The 20,669-nt window shown below is 47.5% G+C and overlaps 1 long non-coding RNA gene across 1 annotated transcript in view; it reads left to right on the top strand.

Annotated features, from left to right (window-relative positions):
* The first annotated feature begins 795 nt into the window (after positions 1-795).
* Positions 796-20,669, top strand: part of LOC119968664 — a 37,230-nt gene continuing 17,356 nt past the window's right edge. The window contains exons 1-2 of the long non-coding RNA XR_005461170.1: positions 796-1,143; positions 19,623-19,732. This is a non-coding gene — a long non-coding RNA (uncharacterized LOC119968664). The remainder of the gene's footprint in view (positions 1,144-19,622; positions 19,733-20,669) is intronic.

Raw genomic sequence — 20,669 nt, forward strand, 5'->3', positions numbered from 1 at the left:
ATTATAAATTTAGAGTATCCAATTCATTTTTTCCAATTAAGGGGCAATTCAGCATGGCCAATCCGCCTACCCTGCACATCTTTTGGGTTGTGGGCGTGGAACCCACGCAAACACAGGGAGAATGTGCAAACTCCACACAGACAGTGACCCAGAGCCGGGATCGAACCTGGGACCTTGGCGCCGTGAGGCAACCGTGCAACAATGGAGATTTTCATGTTTCCTTCAAATGTGTGATGGTGGCTGTGATATCTGAACACTCAAAGCATTTTGTTTTACACCAAAATTTTAATTTCAATTTACTATTGTAGAAATTATAGATATTTAGATTTATTGGCTTACATTTGAAATCCGTTTAAAACATTTGTATTAATATCTTCCTCAAGATACACAAGTCATTGCAATCAGAAAGTCTGAATGCCAGAAATTTGATGGGATGGATGTTCCTTTAGAAAGGCAGGAATCAGGAATGTCAAGCTGGAGGTTAATAAATGGAAGGTTGGATATCTGAAGGCTGTTGAGTCTAAAATTAGAATCGCTTATTACTACCTCATTAGCATGATAAGAAAGTGGTTTATTTAAATGTGTCTGGTCAGCTCACAATAGTTCCTTGTTTCAGTGCTTCACCAAGGTTTTGTAAGTGTCTTTTGTAAGTATAACATTGTGACCACAATAACCATCATACTAATTGTTCATCTTTAATGGGACCTTTGTTGCTGCCATCTGCTCAACAAAGGTTCACCACACCTGCAGTATCTAAGTGTGACCCTTATGTGTACAATCCATCAAGGCCTGGAATGCGCAGCATCTTAAATCCTGCAAAAACACTTCCTCATCAACCACGAGAACTGAAGGCTGAGACATGTGATAGATTGGCTCCCTTTACTTCAGACATGCTGATCTCAGTGCTGACACCGGGTGAAGATGCGTGCAATAAGAGTACAATTTCAAAAAGGGAACGATTAGTTTCTGCCACCAACGCGAATTGAACACGAGCTTCGCTGAGAGAATGCTAAATTATCCCATCAGATTACGCCGGTGCATTCACTCAAAGAAATATACTACCACAATCCAGGGAGGCTTTCAGGCTTGAACTGAAGATTGATGTTCAAAAGTCTTTCACTGGAACTACAAGATAATTTACTGGTGAGTAGAGGCAATTTTGCTATGGGTCTGTGTATGGGTGGTGGGGGGAGGGGGGGGGGGGGGAGGCTCTTTCGAGCACTGATATTTTTCAGTTCTTATTTCAGCAGCTCTTACCGTTCTTGTGGCATGTGTCCTTGAGAAGAGTGATCATGTGATCAAACTAATAGCAGTTCAAGTGCATACAGTAATAATTTCAGCAGCACATGACAGATTGGATGAATCCCACCAAATATGTACAAAGTAGCTGCATCTGAAACCCCGACAGGTAATTGACAGAGTATCAGATGATTCCTTTAAATGCCCCCCCCCAACCACCACCACCACCATCCCTTTTCATGACACATTAGAAGATTCAGTGGTGTGACCCAGACTGGCCAGTTTTTGTACAGCCGCACATCGTGAATATTTGCAGAGCAATCTTTTTCGCAAAATAAGTGAACTTCAAAAAAAAGTTTACTTTTTTTTCCAAACAATTGTGCATTGTTTTTTGCTGTTATGCCACTATCCAAAAGGGCAACAAGGAAACCGTTCATCAGAAGTTAGTGCTCTGTAGTTCAGGGTGAGCAACGAGCATCCATATTTTCAAAAACTCTCTGACAGTGTGCATTCTTTAAACTGAGACTATGATTATAGGAAAAGCATAAAGGGGTTGATTTTATATGCACACGCTGGCCATGTTTTAGGCAGGGAGGTATATAAAATAGGGCTGGTACCCAGCCCACCATCTTCCCAAGCTCAGAATAGGTGGGCGGGTGCTGAAATTGGCAGCCCACCCGCCATATTTAAATAAAGATTCAGGAGTCAGTTAAGCTCGTTAATTAGCCAGTCGGACCTGAATGATATGCCGCCCATGCCATAATACAGTTCAAGAGGGTGTCATACACCAGTATATCATGGTGCAGACACACACTGATGGACACACACAGGGACCAATCGCCCACCACCGCCTCTCCGCATTGCAGTTAATCACCAGTTAGAATACACATACTATAAAGGCAGAGGGCACCATGGTTCCCGTTCATTCTGGGTGCTGCCTCTGAGAGTAACAAGAACTCATCCAGCCCAGCACAGACTTACAACACGTGCTGAGAGAATCAACTGGTTCGGATAAGGCTTAGGTCTCTAGTTTAAGTTAGCATCATTTAGACCCACAGTCATCGTGTGTTAGTTAGTTAGAAGTAGTTAATAAAATTGAGTTGAACCTTCATCAGTGTTGGAAGTGTCTGTTCATCTCTCAAGTCTACACTAGCCAACACTTCATGATACCAGAAGTTGAGGGATGCTCGCACTTCTGAGACCTACCTTTCAGTGATCTGCCTTCCACCAGTCCTTACAGAATGGACTCCGTTCACCCACCAACGCCTCCGCATTGCAGGGAATCTGGACTCGAACTGGAAACTTTTCAAGCAGCGCTTCCAGCTGTACCTCGAAGCCAGGGACCTGGAATCTGCCTCGGACGCACAGAAGATTGCTCTCTTCCTCTTCACAGCCGGTGACCACGCTCTGCACATTTACAACTCGCTCACCTTCAATGAGGGGGAGGACAAATCGAAGTTCAACACCATAATTCTGAAGTTCGACAGCCACTGCGCGGCCGAGGTCAACGAGAGCTTCGAGAGATACATGTTTCAGCAGCGAATTCAGGGTAAGGGCGAGCCTTTCCAGTCCTTTATTACCCACCTCCGCGTCTTTGCGCAGTCCTGCAACTACGGGTCCACCTCCGACTCCATGCTCCGTGACCAGAGTGTTTTTGGTGTTCAATCTGAGCCCCTGCGCCAGCAGCTACTAAAAGTAAAGCAGCTCATTCTCTCTATGGCCATTGAGATCTGTGTACTTCATGAACATGCCTCCACGCGTTACTCCTGCATCCAGGCTGCTGAAACGGCCGGCAAGCCCCTACCGAGGCAGAACGGGTCCAAATGATGAAATCTTTTCAGGCTCTGGATCTGAACGATGGCGGCCATTTCACGCGCTTTTCACGGAGTCCCGCGCTTACACGCAGCGAGCGTGCCGACGTCACCAACCGCTTCACGCAGTTGCACGCTATGCTGGATCGCCCCACGCATGCACGGTGCGCGACGAACGTCCCGACGCTCCGGAGTGCGGCAACTGCGGCTCCGCCCACTTAAAGCGGCAATGTCCCGTGAAGTCCCGACGCTGCCTGCAGTGTGGCAAACGAGGCCACTACGCTGCAATGTGCAGATCTTCCCTGCCTGCTGTTTATAGGAGGTCCACCCAGCCCCACAGAGACGTCAGGGCTATCCAGCCTGCCATCAATGAACCTACTCTACACCTTGATTCTGACTATGCCTGCAATGACCCACAGGTCCCGTTCCAAATCGGCGTCGTTACTACGAACATGATGTCCCCCAAGCGTGGCACTGAACCCATCCATGTCCACAGCGTCAGCCAGGATGATGAGTGGTGTGCCACCCTTATGGTCAACCGGTCCCCTGTCAGGTTCCGCCTGGACACTGGCGCTTCTGCCAATCTTATTGCGTTGTCTGATTTTTGCAAGCTCTGCGTACAGCCTGCTGTCCTGCCATCTGTGTGTAAATTGCTGGATTACAATGGCAATGCCATCGCCACCAGCAGCTCCTGCCGCCTTGAGGTGACACATCGTGCTCACACAATCATTCTCCCGTTCAAGATTGGTGCTGTCTCAAAAGCCTTCTTGCTTGGTGCGCAGGCACGCAAGCTGCTCCACTTAGTGCAGAGAGTACACTCTCCCTCTTCAAGCGGTGTGTCTGCATCCTCTGACACAGATTTCATCGTCCAGCAATACCATGACTTTTTCCAAGGCATGGGCACACTCCCGCACACGTACAAAATCTTACTCAAGCCCAATGCCACGCCTGCCGTTCACGCACCTCGCAGAGTCCCAGCGCCCCTCAAGGACCACCTCAAGCAACAGCTCCAGTACCTCCAGGACCAAGGAGTCATTTCTAGCATCACGGAACCCACAGGCTGAGTGAGCTCCATGGTCTGCGTCAAGAAGCCGTCCGGCGAGCTGCGGATCTGTATTGATCCTAAAGATCTGAATCAGAATATCATGCGGGAGCACTACCCGATTCCGAAACATGAGGAGCTCATGTCCAAGATGGCCCACGCCAAACTATTCTCAAAACTGGATTCCTCGAAGGGTTTCTGGCAGATCCAACTGGATGAGTCAAGCAGGAAGCTGTGTACGTTCAACACACCCTTTGGCAGGTTCTGCTACAACCGGATGCCATTCGGCATCATCTCTGCGTCCGAAGATTTCCACCGGATCATGGAGCAGATGATGGAGGGGATCGATGGCGTCCGGGTATATGTCGACAACATTATTATCTGGTGAACCACCCCACAGGAACACATTGCCCACCTTCAGCGTGTGCCCACCTTCAGCGTGTTTTCAGGTGCATCCACGAACACGGCCTCCGCCTCAATGGGGCCAAATGCTCCTTCGGCCAGTCGAGTATCAAGTTTCTGGGAGATCATATCTCCCACCAGGGGGTGCGTCCGGACGAGGACAAGATTGCAGCAATCACGTCCATGAAGACGCCCGAGGACAAGAAAGCGTCCTCCGGTTCCTGGGTATGGTGAATTTCCTCGGGAAGTTCATCCCGAATCTCGCCTCACACACCACGGCCCTCAGAGACCTGATTCGCAAAACCACAGATTTCCGATGGCTCCCTGCTCACGAGCGTGAATGGCAGGAGCTGAAGGCTAAGCTTTCCACGGCCCCTGTGTTGGCCTTTTTTGACCCAACCAAAGAGACCAAAATCTCTACTGATGCCAGTCAGTCGGGGATTGGTGCCGTGCTCCTGCAACGAGACGAGGCCTCGTCATGGGCCCCCGTTGCGTATGTGTCGCGGGCGATGACTCCCACAGAGCAGCGCTATGCGCAAATTGAGAAAGAGTGTCTCGGCCTTCTCACTGGAGTCGTGAAGTTCCACGACTACGTCTATGGACTTCTGCTGTTCACGGTTGAAACCGCCCCCTTGTAAATATTATCAAAAAGGACTTGAATGACATAACACCTTGCCTCCAGCATATCCTACTCAAGCTGCACAGGTACGATTTTCAACTGATCTATACCCCTGGCAAGGACCTTGCCATTGCCGATGCCCTCTCAAGGTCGATCACAACACCATGTGATCATGACGGCTTCATTTGCCAAATAGACGCCCACGTTCAGTTTGCAGCCTCCCATTTGCCAGCTACGGATGCACGACTGATGCAAATTCACCGCGAGACAGCGGCTGATCCACTTCTGCAGCGGGTGATGCGCCTAATGTCAGATGGGTGGCTCAAGGGCCAATGCCCGCAATTTTACAACGTCCGCGATGACCTGCCGGTTGTCGACAGGGTGCTCCTGAAATTGGATCGCATCGTCGTCCCACAAAGTATGTGCCAGCTAGTGTTGGAGCAACTCCATTAAGGCCATTTAGGAATCGAGAAATGCCGCCGCAGGGCCAGAGAAGCCGTCTACTGGAAGGTCAGCAGCTTCCCGACATCCATCCACGCGACAATGTTCGCATCCACCTCCCAGATGGTGGCTGGTCTGCGCCTTCTGTCATTCTAAGGCAGGTGGCCCCCCGCTCCTTCCTGGTCCGCTTACCGGATGGATCCATTCGGCGCCGCAACAGGCGTGCTCTTCGCCTGGTTCCAGGGACGTCACGGGAACCTCCGACCAGCTCTTCTACTGATCCCGCCGTGGACTGTGTGGTGCTTCCGGTCGCTCTGTCTGCCCCTGACAGTGCTGCATCCCTCCCGGCTCCTGAGGCGCCAGCCATTGCCCCACCCTTGAGGTGGTCAACCAGAGTTTGTCGCCCTCCTCAGAGACTGAACTTATGAACTCTGTACACATGTGGACTTTCTGAAATGTTTTTTTCCTATATCCTTTAGTGTTGCATTCGTTATCCAGTGATTTGTAAATAGATTCGTTGGTTGTTTCAGTTCATGGTAGTCATCTGCACCAGGCACCTTCCTCTGTAAATAGTCTTGTTCCCTGTATATAGCTTTGTACATATGTCTTCACACCTCACACGTAGCTAGGTACATTCTCCACACACCCACACTATTTATTATCACATGCCCATATCAACATTTTTTTTATAAAAGGGGGGATGTCATAATATACACCAGTAATGGTGCAGACACACACTGATGGGCACACACAGGGACCAATCTACATGTACAAACACCGCAGCCAATCACCAGTTAGAATACACACACTATAAAGGCAGAGGGCACCACGGTTCCCGCTCATTCTGGGTGCTGCCTCTGAGAGTAACAAGAACTCATCCAGCCCAGCACAGACTCACACCACGTGCTGAGAGAATCAACTGGTTCGGACAAGGCTTAGGTCTCTAGCTTAAGTTAGCATCATTTAGACCCACAGTCATCGTGTGTTAGTTAGAAGTACTTAATAAAATTGAGTTGAACCTTCATCAGTGTTGGAAGTGTCTGTTCATCTCTCAAGTCTACACTAGCCAACACTTCAGAGGGCATTTTTGTTCAATAGTTTTTAATAAGGTGGGACGGAAAGGGGGGGGGCCTTTGCACATCATGGGGGACAACCCCCCCCCCCCCCCCCCCCCCCCCAAGATAGGACCCTCCCTCCTTCCTACCTGCCTTGTCTCTGAACTCACCAACCTATGGTTGCTGTCCCATCAGCACCCACTAGTAAGATCTTGGCACTGCTGGAGCAGCCAGCCACCTGAATCGGCCAGCAGTTCCTGAGGGAGGGATCTTGGGCTGCACATTAGCACAGTGGGTAGCACTGTTGCTTCACAGCACTAGGGACCTGGGTTTGATTCCCGGCTTGCGTCACTGTCTGTGAAGAGTCTTCACATTCTCCCCATGTCTGCGTGGGTTTCCTCCGGGTGCTCCGGTTTCTTCCCACAAGTCCCGAAAGACGTGCTTGTTAGGTGAATTGGACATTCTGAATTCTCCCTCAGTGCACCTGAACAGGCACCGGACTGTGACGACTAGAGGATTTTCATAGTAACTTCATTGTAGTGTTAATGTAAGCCTACTTGTGGCACTAATAAAGATTATTATTATCATCCTACTCGGTGAAGGCGGGATTCCCGCACTCCAAAAATTTAGTTTGCCCACAGTATTATGTCTGCAGGGCAGGCTGGCATAGCGAGCGAGTCAGCTACTTGCTGGGGTGTGCATCATTGTAACACTCCATGCAAACAACAATGGCTGCCTCAACTGTGCAAATGATCCTGTCCATGCAGTCTCGGCCAAGAAACTAAGGCCAACTGAGCCGCATTTAATAAGTTTATTTGTCATCAATGACCTCTATGGCACCCTTTCTCGGAATCTACTCACATGTAGGCCGGAAATCTTTGACCATTTTCTGGCGGCAGCATTCTCTGAGAGAGCTTTCTGGATTCTGACAGAATCCCAGTATCAGGTCGCCATTTTGAGCAGGTGGTCTGATACCAAGGCCAGTGGCAGGCCCCCCCTCTCCTCTTCAACGCGAACCCACCCCCTATGATGTTGACAAGTAGGGGTATTCTCCCCCCCACCCCCCACCACCAGCACAGGAATAATGGGGCACCACCTTACAACATGTATGCATAAGGGTGACCCCCCCAATCATAAAGCCACTATCAGAGATCCAAAACAGAGACCTCCATCAGATCCCTCCTTCTGTCACCCCCATCAGTCACCCCTGCCTGAAAGCTGAAGAGCAATCCAGGCAGTAAAGTGAAAAATCACCATTTTGACTTACCAATCCCTAACATCTGCTGCCTCAGACCAAAGTGTTTACAGCAGCAGCTGTTACAAGTGTCAGAGGCTTCCTCAAAAAGAAAGCACACTTCAAATCCCTTGACAGCCTTTGAAATGAAAATCTCCCGTTCAATTTCACACAGCAGTACATTGCATTAGTCAATGATTGACAGTTTTATTACTTCAGAGACAGGTGCTTGGTGGTCTGTTTATCTATCTTTCCCTTCACGCTTTAATGCATCTCAAAATCCTGTTTTGATGCTGACCACAATGTTTGTAAATATTCTTGCTATGATTGACAGCCCCTCACCCCTTCAAAATCAGCTAACCGATTTCTGCTGCGTAAAAGAGAAACTGAAAGCACTTAGCTCTGTATCAGGACTACACTTGGGCAAACTTACACCAAAGCCCGTCTGGTGGATTTCCCACTCTGGGGGTCGGTACATAACAGGGGAGGTGGAGACTCGGGCTTCCAGCCTGTTAATCAAATGAACATGGATGCAAACCGGTGATTTTCATCCTCCCGCTGGGACAGGTTAGCGCACTAAAGCCGTTGGTGGGGGATCGGTGCATCACAAATGGTTTGACACCGGGCACCAGACCCGTTTTTCCCTCGACAGACCATTCTCTGCCTAATCGGGAATCCCAATACCGGCGTCGCACAATGGAGAACCCACCCTGTATTGCATGTACCATGTGGGGTTTTGTTCTATAATTATATCTATAATTGACCAGCTCCTGGGATTAAAGGATTTTAGTCTCGATTTGTTCTCGGTTTTGGTCTCCACATTTACAGTTACCACAATGTTGGTGCTGTTAAAATTTTGTTGAATGCTGTTGAAATAAAATCAAGATGTTTGCTTAAGGTCTGTAAGTCTCAACGGTCAAGGGAATAATATACAAATGTTGGATCTTGAGCTTTTCAGATCCTGTTCCATATTCAACTGCTGAGCTCACAACAACAAACCTCAAACTTCACACTGTGGAAGCCAACCCCATTTTATTGAATTTGTGTACCTTTCTCAGCATTATATAAAATTGCACACATTTTGGGAGAGATTTTGAAGTTCAAATGTTAAATGGATGGAAAGTAGACGAGATGAAGGCCATTATCCTGACCTCCACTCCTCATTAATGTGCACTGATGAATGCTTTTCCCATAAACAGTTAGCCAATGTGACCAGCGCTGGTGCAGTTGCTTATCAAGGACCAGCAGCAACAGCTTAAAGTGGAGTCACTTCTTTTTGTAGCACAGAGGTAAGCTGCCAGCGAGTCTACTTCACAGGTTGCAACAACCAGCTGTAAACACTTTCAAGTCCTTTACATTGTACTGTGAAAAGCCCCAAGCGACCGCAGAAGAAGTCCTCCAAGAACTGCACACAGGTTTGCTTGAGAGCATCTGAGGGTCCCTTTAAGTATTGTCAAAATGCTTGCTTTACAACTCGACTCGTCCATGGTTGATTGCCAGGGGCAAGAATTGGCAATAGTTCAGCAATGAATGCTGAAAATACTGTCGGTCTAAATCGCATCATTTGACTCCTATTTACATGCTTTCATTAGACTCCCACCCGTTCGAGACAGGGATTCGGGCTACAGCACCAGCAAATCAAAGCACACATAAAGATAGCAGTATGAGGGTGGGGTGTATGAGTAACTGGTTTATTTTCGGTCAGCTTTTCAGCAAAAACAGCCTTGCAATGAGATGAAAATTATTCCTTATACGTTTACAGGAAACACATTTTATTTGTTTGAATAAATGCTCCAGGAACTCTGCAAAAGACGATATAATCCTGTTCATAATCCCCACCCCAATATCCTCCTCCACCCTCCCATGCCTCCCCCCCCCCCCAAAATCCTGTCCCCAATACCCCCCATACCCTCTCACCCACCCTCCAACATTCTCCGCCCCCAACCACAACACTCTTCCCCTCACCCCCATCAAACCCCCTCAACCCTTACAACCACCTGCATCCCTGCCTTTCCAAAACTATGTATTCACATAGTCCCTTCTCATCTACTAAGCTGAGACATCATTCAAGGAGCACAAGACAACGGGGAATTGGAGTTCTTGCTAGCTCAAGTTTAATACCGGCTTCCTCGTCCTCTTTCTTTTCACCCGACTTACTGATGTTTTGTAAAAATTAATTTTTATGGGATGTGGGCTTTCTTGCCAGCATTAATCACCAGTACAGCAGCCCCCCACCCCCACCCCAGGTGAGTTACACCCCACTATGGGGTTGCGAAATGCCCCCCTTCATGCCCTGCCCTTCAAGCCCCACCCCATTCACCCCCCCCCCTTAATATTCACCCTCCCTTCATGCTCCTCTCCATGCCCCTCCTTTCATGCCTGCCTCTTTCATACCCTGCCCCAGCTGGCACTGCCCCTGGCACCCGGTAATGTGGGAATCCCATTGACAGCAACGGGAGCAGAGAATCCGTCTGCCAGCGAACGGTGCACTGCCTCCTGCAGCTTAGAGGCCGGAGAATCCCGCCCCTGGTCTCTGGTTGTGGAGACCAGTCGTGATTCCTGCCGGATTCACGCAGCACCGGCGGGGGTGGGGGTGGGGTGGGGTGGGAGTATGCCGGGAGCTGGGAGAATCCGGTATCAAACCAGCCAAGCATATTTAAATGGGTATTTAAACATGCTAATCTGGTTCACGCCAAATGAGGGCGCTGTGGGGTGGTGGTGGCGAATCCAGTCCAAGCAATTTCACGCAGAGCCCCCTCCTCTCTCACCGGAGCAGGAAGTGCATGGAGAAAATTGGCCCAAAATATTGGGAGGTCTAAATTGACGATTGGATTAACAAATGGCATTGCTATCTACGTGGCTGGCACATTCCCAGGCAAAGCTACTTGTACTAATATTTTCCAGCTGCGACCAATTATTTTAAATCAAAAATGCTGACACACTCCCAAGGACTCGCTAACTTTAACTCCCAAAATAAATACTAGCTATCTGGAGCAAAACAGCGTTAGCATTGCAAAAGAAAGACCCACAGGATATAGGGCTTCCAGAAGAAAACCTAAATAATGAATTACTGTAAAAATAATTAAATTTATACTTCCTTTATAAAAAAAATCTACATATATGAATGATAAGCAACATTTTCACCACTCAAAATAAACTAAACAGTCAAGTATATAAAATTGAAGAGTTTGCATTATATAATGAGTATATTATTGTTGTAACTCTCCTATTAATTTGCCAACTTCCTTGCAAGGTCCATTCTCACAGAAAAGCAGATCTATTACACCTACCATAAGACAGATCAGAAATCCTGTAACGTTATTAGTCTTTGAGATTCTGGTCTGCTGCCAACAACAATTAAATGCTTATAAAGGCACTGCTAATTTGCCAAAAAAACGGATTGATTAAGTCCATCTGAATTTTTATAGCATATTTATAAACTAAGAACATGGAGAAGGTTTTCTGTGGTAGCGTAACTCCTTTAAATGGGCGATACAAGTGTATCAATTGTGTTGTCCAGCGTATATAGTTTGCCTTAGTTTAGTAAGCATCTGTTGTGTTTCAACATTTCCTCATGAATTGCCTCGCAACACAACATTGGCGATGAGAGTAAAACAAGCCAGTCAGGGGGGGGGGGGGGGGGGGGGGGGGGGGGGGGTTGGAAGAGCCTCTTGGAATGCTAAAAGGTAAAAGATCATCTGCAGCCGAATAACAATGCTACTGTTCAGATGAATTGGTCCGTTTGATCGGAAAGTCGAAAGTTGGGGTCACTCTGTCGAAAGGCTTCAATACTTTTTCACTGCCAGTGAAATCTTGGCAGAAACAGAAAGTAATATTATTTACTGTTTGCGGCCCACAAACATATAACTCCTGCAAGGTTTAACATCTCTGGAGGCTGCAGACCTCAAGTCTTTTGATCAATTTGTGCAGTTAGTGAGGAACCATTCTCACTCCCAACCCTCAATCATGAAGCAGAGATACAGATTTCATCAGCCATCAGAGGGCCAGTTGAAATGGGGCGGGGTTCTTCGTAGCCCGACTGCAAAATCGAGTTTGGAGATTGGGTGGAGAATGGATTTCCGCGGCAAAATTGGGGCCGGCGCCGGTTTGACACCTGTCCTCCAAGCTCCGCCGCCTCCAAACTGCCATCATTGTGACGTGCGCCGTTTTAACAGCATTGCCGCGTCATCGGCAAGCCCACCTGTGATGCTCTGCCCCCAATGGGCCAAGTTCCCAACGGCGTGGGACACGTGTGGTCCAAGCGGTCGGGACCCCGGCCTGTCGGCTGTGAACTGTGTCCAGCTCCGCGACACTCGGCCGGGATCCATGCCACTGGCCGTGGGGGGGCTTCTGCTAGGGCTGGTGGAACTGGTGGGGGCTGGCCAGAGACTGGGCTTTGGGGTCTACGATGGCAGGTTTGGTTCGCGCACAGCCAGCGCCATATTGTATGGTGCGACCGCTACAGGTCGTCAGCCGTGCAGGTGCACATGCACGGCTCTGGACCCGGCCATTCTCCGGCTGTTTTTGGTGGGGGAGGTGGGAGTTTCAGTCGGCGCTGGTGCTAGCCTCTTACCAGTGCCGGAATGGGTGAGGGTTTCACGCCGATTGTTCGATCGTAAAATACCACACATGCTCTACTGGCGCCATCATTTAGCCCCTGAAATGGAGAATCCAGCCCATGCTATCTGCTTTCGTAGCCAGACTTCAACGAATGTCTGAACATTGTGAATTCAGTCGTCCTCTCAGCGATATGCTACGTGACTGGTTGGCCTGTGGGATCACCAACTTTAATATTCAGAACAAGTTGCAAGCAGAAACCAAGCTATCCTTGGACAAGGCGGTTGAGCTGGCTCAAGCGACTGAGAGCTGAACAAAGCCTTTCAAATTGCAAAGCGTGCAGATGTCAATGAACCAGTTATGCCAGGTAGTGGCAGTCGCTCGAAACTCCAAAAGCGAGAGAGCAGTGGAGCCTGAAAAGAAGAAAAGTGACAGGCAGTCACAAAGCTTAGAGGTTTGTTACCATTGTGGGGGACAACACTCCAAGGACAGATGTAGGTACAAAGAATATAGCTGTTTCAAATGTCATAAGAATAGCCATTTGCAAGCAAGATGCAGAAGCAGACGGTCTAATTAAAGTTCCCAATAAAAGACGGTGGCCGCGTTTCACCCAAAACATTTCAAAATTCATTTATGGCAGGTTTTTCAGGGTGTTTACCGTCGGCTCTGCCAGCGAGTTCCCCACCGCTCTTCAAAGACACTTAGTGTTGTAGCAAACGTGAACTGCAACGAGCTTCCCAGCGCAGGGTCCAGTGAGGCCAGCAACGCTATTCAACGTTAATTGGTCCACTTAATGAGGCCTTACGGGATTCTCTTCGCAAATGAAGGCTCATCAGCTGATTCGCTGGCACTGAGCCCGCCAGCGCCTGCTTAACACGATCGAGTAGCAATTAAGCAGCACTTGCTCAGCCAACCCCAGGCAGCTCGCAACAATGGCACCCAGGAGATCTTCCCCAAGACTCAGAGATGCAGATATGGGGGCTCCTCGACGCTGTGGAGGCAAGGAAGGATGTCCTGTTTCCCTAAGTGTCCGGGAGGGTCAGCCACAGGGCAGCCAGTGCTGCCTGGGGTGAGCTGGCTGCTGTAAGCGCCAGGAGTGTGACCAAGAGGACTGGCCTGAAGTGCAGGAAAAAGGTCAATGACCTTCACCGGGCAGCACGAGTGAGTAGACACCTAAGCCCCCCCGAGAACATTCCGCCCCCGCGGGAGCATTCACCCCCAAACTCTCCATGCGACTCCCAACCCTCCCTCCACACCCTCCCCCTTCAGCCCCCCCAACTGCATTTTCCCGTATAAATAGGGTGGATAATCATTCATTAAATGAATGCAACAGGTGTTATGGAAATTCGTAATAAATGTATTACATCAGTAATTTACAATATTCATCAAAAATTGAGTACATTACGAAATGGATGTAAAGTGATCATAGTACATATCAGAGTGCATAGGCCAGGTCCCAGAAGATCTATCAACAATTCTGTGGGTCATCTCCTAAGGCAATGAAAAGTGTTGGGTGAGATTTAATGGAAAAGTTTCTAAGTTGGGGTGGCACGGTGGCACAGGGTCCAATGTGTGGCGCGAATTTGGATGTGCCGTCCTTTAGTCTACCATCTAGTAGGAGTTGGGTTGGGATGTGCTCTGTTAAAATGGTGACGGGGTTGAGCCCTGTTATGTAGGCGAAGTATTGAACAGCCCAAAAAACTGCGAGCAGGTGCCTTTCGCAGGCAGAAAATCCTTGCTCAACTGGGTCGAGAACTTGTGAGGCTTATGATACGGGGCCTAAATGGTCTTTATTGGAGGAGCACGGCTGAAAGGTTCGGTCGGTGGTTGCAACCTTAATTGCATATGGGGAAAGGGGATCTGGGACCTGTAATGCGGGAGCTGTGCTGAGGGCTCGTTTTAATGCATCCATGCATCCGTGTGCTGTGGAAGCCATTCCCATCGGGTGTGCTTTTTGAGGAGTTCGGAAAGAGGGGCAGCCTTTTTGGCAAAACCGTCTATGTGGTTCCTGCAGTAGCCAACCAGTCCTCGAAATGACCGGAGGGATGTGACATTATGGGGCAGGAGTAATTTGACAATAGAGTCGATGCATTTCTGCTCGATCTCGCGTTTGCCATGTGTGATCACTGTGCCTAAATAAATTATGTTTTCTTGTAGAATCTGGGCCTTTTTAGGGTTTACCGTACATCCAATTTCGTGAAGGAGTCCTAATAATTGGTCGAGAAGCAAAATGTGCTCTTTCTTAGTGTCTGTTTGTAGAAGCAAGTCGTCTACATACTGGACAAGGCAATTGGGTCAGAAAAATTTGTCTAATCCATTCGGCAGTTCTCGGTGGAAAATGGAGGGGGAGTTGTGGTAGCCTTGTGGTAGGCACGTTCACGTGTATTGCTGTCCCTGGAAGGTGAAAGCAAATTTATATTGGCACACTTTATCCAATGGAATAGGCCAAAAGCCGTTGCTGATGTCCAAAACCAAAAAAGATTTTGACTGGAGTCCCTGTTTTAACATTGTCTCTGGACTCATGGCTATGGTGGGGGCTCCAACTGGGGTTACTTTGTTTAGTTCCCTATAATCAATAGTCAGTTGCCATGAGCCATCGGGTTTCCTGACGGGCCAAATTGGGGCATTTTTCATTGAGGCTACTGAACGGAGTACACCTTGGTCAAGCAAACTCTGGATAACCTTTGCGATTTCTCCCTCTGCTTGTTGGGGAAAACCGTACTGTTTTTGGGGTTTGGGGTCAGGTCCTGTAATATTGACTAAACCTGCTATCTTGCCGCAGTTGTGCTTGTGCTGGGCAAAAGAAGCTTTGTTCCGCTGCAAAACATCTCTGACGTCTTTGTCCTGACTAATGGCTCGAGGGTTGAACCAGAAGTCTCCTAATGCGCTAATTCTGTGTGCGTAGTCTCCAACTGTGCGCGTAGCGGGGGCTCGTGCTGCCTTTGCCATTTGTTTACGGGGTCGAACAAAATATTGTGGCAGCTCATAAAGTCTATCCCCAAAATGTGTTCGGCTGTCTGGGGTAGATCTACGAGAAGGACGGGGTGTTTGGTTTTAATGTTTCCTATCTGAATCACTACCGGGGCTGCAAGTGTCCTGTGAAACCGCTGAGGGTAATGGTATCTGTGGTGGCCCATGTGTCTCATTGGAACATTGTGGAGGAATTTAGCATGGTGCGGGACCCTCCTGTGTCCCAAAGAAATTCTACGGGGTGTCCCCGGACTGTGCCTGCTACTACCGGTCTTCTGGACTTGTCCCAAAGGGTGTCGCAGGCCCAAGTTGGGGAGTCCGAACACCGTCAATCGATGCCGTTCATGTCTGCATTCTCAGAACGGGCGCTAACACTATGAATGGGTTTAGCTCTATTCTTATTCAGGGTTTTTGCCTGCTGGTTTCGCTGCTGTTTCTGGGGGCATTGCACTCTCGGGCGTAATGTCCTAACTGTCCGCAATTGTAACATTCGTGGGATTTAGGCTGCTGTGGGCTATTTCTTCCCTCATTTACCCATGCGGGGTTCTGATGTGTCCTAACTGGATGCATGTTGGCATCTGCCTGCTCTTCCTCTGCTTTACTGTAATCTGATTTTCCCTGAATGGACTGTTGCCAAGTTTTGGCATCAGCCATCTCCTTGCCCTTCGCCGCTAACTGCTAAGTTGCCTGTTAACTTCTTCGTACTCGCTAACGTCTCCCTCACTATTCCTCTCTCTCTCTCTTCAATCTCTCAGCGGAGCGTCCTCACGACCTCCTCTGTGCCTCGCAATTGTGCCAACGGGACACGATTGCCATCAGCTTACGAGCTTTTCCTAAGATTTTCTTATGAATCTCGGTCAGGTTCTCCCACCAACTATGCCCTATACTTCCGGGACCTGTTTCGTCGTTTGCACAAAATTTGCTCCAAAGGGGCCATCCTTTCCCTTTGAGATATTTTCGAATTTCCTCTTCCCATACGGGACACTGCCCTGCTCTACTGGTCGCTGCGACCTCAAATTCCTGGGGGTTCATAAGGCATTCCATTACCTTCATTGCCATTTCTCCTGCTACCAATGGGTTTCTACCGAATTTGGAACAGGGGGGAATAAAGTGGTGATGTAAACACGGATATGGCTCACGCTATTTTCCGGTCTACAAAACTCCCGATAGTTTTACGCAACAAAATCTATCGAGGTTACCTTATATCCCTTGTTAGTACGCATGCAAATAACACACTTCCTAATCTTGGTGGTTTGATCAATATTGGCCTTACGCTTGTGGTTCTTCTTTTTCCAATTGGGTTTCTCATTCAAATTTGGGTTCTCTCGGAGTGACAAAGCCACTTCTAGGTCGAGTCCCGTCAGATGTCACCAGTAATATTACTCTGTTTACTTGCTATAAATATGGCGGTTAATAAGGTCGCCTTTCTTAATCCTAATTATGAGTATACTTTCAGAGTCGCCAAGTATCTCTCGATACCTCCACAAGGTTCAACCCGAATACCGATCAAAGAGCCAATACACCAGTTAATTGGTTCAAAGTCAATGCTACTTTATTTACACACAGTAAGATCTACTCATGCACAATAACACTACAGGCTAAACTATATCTATCACTAACGCCTGTACTTAACTTCGGGTCAGAGGAACAATGGCCGTTGTTCGGATCTGAGGCTGTTGGGTTCGAAGAGGTAACAGGAGAACAGCTGAGGCCGTCCGTCTGGTAGCGAGCGTTGACCTTGAACTTACTGCTTCTGGTGATGCTGGTGGATGGGTCTCTCCGTTTGAGAGCCAAATCCAAGAGGCTGAATCTTTGGCGGGGGTTCCTTCTTATACTTGGAGGGGCTTTGCGCGCTTTTAGGCGGGCCTTAAACTTGGTCCTAATTAATTGGACAGCTTCTTGATCATCGTCATCGATCTAAACCAATAAAGGGGCTGGTGCCTTGATGGCTGGGCGTGTCCTAGGTGGCCATTGGCCTTGCTTTGTTTGTGTCTTTTGGTTGGTGCAGTGGCGCCGGACTGTCTGGAACAGTATCGGCTACCTGAGCACTCGTCCTTTGTTTCCCGGAGATGAGCCATCAATATGTAAATCGACCCAGAGTTTCGATTCCGTCTGCTAACTGCCTTCCAAATATACATTCAGGCTCTGTGCCTGCTTGTTGCTTAGTATTGTCCATATTTCCCTTTTAAGCTCTGCGAGTGTCCATTTTGTATACTGAAAGTGGCCATCCCAGATGGCTACATGCTCCAGTTTCCTCTGACATGTCCCGAAAGACGTGCCGTTAGATAATTTGGACATTCTAAATTCTCCCTCTGTGTACCCGAACAGGCGCCAGAGTGTGGCGACTAGGGGCTTTTCACAGTAACTTAATTGCAGTGTTAATGTAAGCCTACTTGTGACAATAAAGATTTTTATATGGTTGCATAGTAATTGTCTGAATTTTTCTGCTTCTTGATGCAGGTTTCACTTTACAGTTTCTCTGCCATAATTACAAGGCAAATGTATTGGAGAAAAGGTCTTAACAACATTGTCCTTTTAAAGAAGAGTGTAACCTTCCTGTTCACAGGTGTACAATCAAATAGCCTTAAAAATCCCTGAAGGAACATGGTACTCCTTAATTAACATCAATCCTTTGATGTGTTGCTAAATTATTCAGCACAATCAAGGTACAAAGCTTAATTACATTAGTTGATTTATTGCCTTATTTTGTTTCATGTACAAATATATGAAGACGGAACAGGAGTGGACCATTCAGCCCCTCAATCCAGGTCTGCCATTTAATAAGACAATGGCTGATCTAATAGTAACCACAAATCCATATCCTGCCTACCCTCGATAACCTATCGCTGCCTTGCTTACCAAGAATCTATCCAGCTCTACTTTAAAAATATTCAAAGGCTTTGCTTCCAGCTCCTTTTCAGGAAGAGAGTTCAGGAAGAGAGTCAGGAAGAAAGACCCACGATGCTCTGAGAGAAAAGATTTCACCTCATTATTTTTAAACAGTGACCCCGAGTTGTGAATAATTTTAATGAACTTTGCCATGGTGCTTTCCCTTTACGCTAATGCATCATCTGCAATATCTACCCTTCGACCTGTAACTTCCATGTCAAATGGCCAGATGCAATGTTTTATGAGATACAAGTGGGCCCTGTAGATATTTGTATTGGTTGATGAGATGATTTTTAAAAAGGCTCATTCACTATTGCTAGAACTGGCTTGGCCTCACCACGTTCAAGCACACCTATGGGCCTTGACTCTGTAATCTTCTCTCATACTTTGTGAGGCAATCATTTTGAGGAAATACAGGATATCCCTCCTTTCCCATATTAAATGTATGATCATCGGCAATAGTTGGTTCTGCAGTGATTGCTTAGTTGTCTCTATTGATCTCGGTATGTTGTAGCACAAATCCCTGGCTTACTCTTCTCCATATCTTCTAAATCCATTTAAATGCTGCTCATTTGTATAATAGCTGCTGATTCTCCATTTACCAGCCTGTTGGGTGAGTTGAATATCGAATGATTTGTGCAGGTTGCAAAAGACAATAATAGGTCACAAGAAGTCTTCCAAAATAAGTAATATCTCATTGATAAGTGTACCACAATACGTACTAGGATGCCAAATGTTTTTCCTACATACTTTCTGATTACAATCCTGGCTTGCTGCCTGGGAGCTTTGCCATGGGAAATCCATTTAATAATACATATTCTGCTTTAGGGGGACTATATTTGGAAAGTGCACTTGCAGCGGGAAACCACACCAACATGGGAGTTATTATCAGTAAAGTGCAGGCGTGCGCCCAACAATTTTCCAATCATTAATTTTGATTGAGGGTAAATTATAGACAGCACACCAACAACATGTGTTCCTGCTGGGCAAGGCTCCCCATTGAATTAATCATTTTGTAAATGATCATCAACCTATATTTCTCATTAGCCAGATTACAATTTCTTGTGAAGCATTCAGAAATATATTTAATTTAAAATTTAAACAAATGTATGGAGAGAACAGTTTATTAAGGAGTTGCTTCTGAGGGAAAGAATTTTGGGAAGTTCTTCCAGTCACCGGGAAGAAATATCGTAAAAAATTGGCCACTAGTAAAGCTTTAGCAGTGTGCATTATAATTATTACACTGACTCTAACTTTAAAAATTAGTCAATGTTTTACCAAAATATGATTAATATTAAGATGGTATAGCGGCAAATATAATTATTAACAAATCACTGTCTGCATCATTTCTCAATTTCTCCAGATGTAATCAAGTTGGCATGTCTGCCACTTTATTCTTGATGTGGACATGCCGGCGTTGGACTGGGGTGAGCACAGTAAGAAGTCTTACAACACCAGGTTAAATTCCAACAGGTTTGTTTCAAACACCAGCTTTCGGAGCACTGCTCCTTCCTCAGGTGAATGGAGAGGTATGTTCCAGAAACATATATATCGACAAAGTCAGAGATGTCTGCATGAATAGATCTGGCTGGTCTGATACCCCGAAGACTGCCACTTTCGGACACGGCTCCACCCTCATCCCTACCACTTTGGGCATTGACTCGAGAAGGCTGTCCAGTACCCATCAGGTCTGGGGCAAGACTAGAACATGTGGGCTTGATTGGCCGGGCCACTTTGGCACCGTTCACATCTGTCCTCCACCTCCAGGAAGAACCTATTCATTCGGGTTCTTCTTAAGTGGGCTCTATGTCCCACCTTTAGTTGCATTAGGTTGAGTCTTGCGCACGTGGAGGTGGAGTTGACCCTATCCAGTGCTTCACTCCAGAGTCCTCACCCTATTTCGAGCCCCAAGTCTTCCTCCTATTTCTTCCTCATTGCGTTCAGTACAGTGTCTGCCCTCTCTACCAGAAGATTGTACATGTCGCAACAGTTTCCTTTACTTAGAATGATTGCGTCAAGTACCTTCTCTAGTAGTGGCTGTTGTGGTGGGCATGGGTATGTCCTTGTCTCCTTCCATAGGAAGACTTTAAGCTGCAGGTACCTTAGTTCATTGTCCCCAGCTAACTGAAATCTCTCCGTCAGTTCGTCCAGTGTTGTGACCTTGCCGTAGGTGTATAGAGCCCAAACTGTCAGTGTCCCCCCGTCCTGTTTCCACTTTTTAAAGGTGGTGTTGGTGCGCGCTGGTACAAACCTATGGTTGTTGCAGATGGGGGCTTTGTCAGTCATTTTGGTCAAGTTAAATTACTGCTGTAGTTGGTTCCAGGTCTGGAGGGTGGCTACCACCACTGGGCTGTTGGAGTGTTTTTTGGGTGGGGATGGGAGTGCCGCCTTGGCGAGGTCCCCCTGCAGA

The sequence above is a fragment of the Scyliorhinus canicula genome, chromosome 7 (genome assembly GCF_902713615.1).
Source record: "Scyliorhinus canicula chromosome 7, sScyCan1.1, whole genome shotgun sequence".
NCBI classification, from domain to species: Eukaryota; Metazoa; Chordata; class Chondrichthyes; order Carcharhiniformes; family Scyliorhinidae; genus Scyliorhinus; species Scyliorhinus canicula.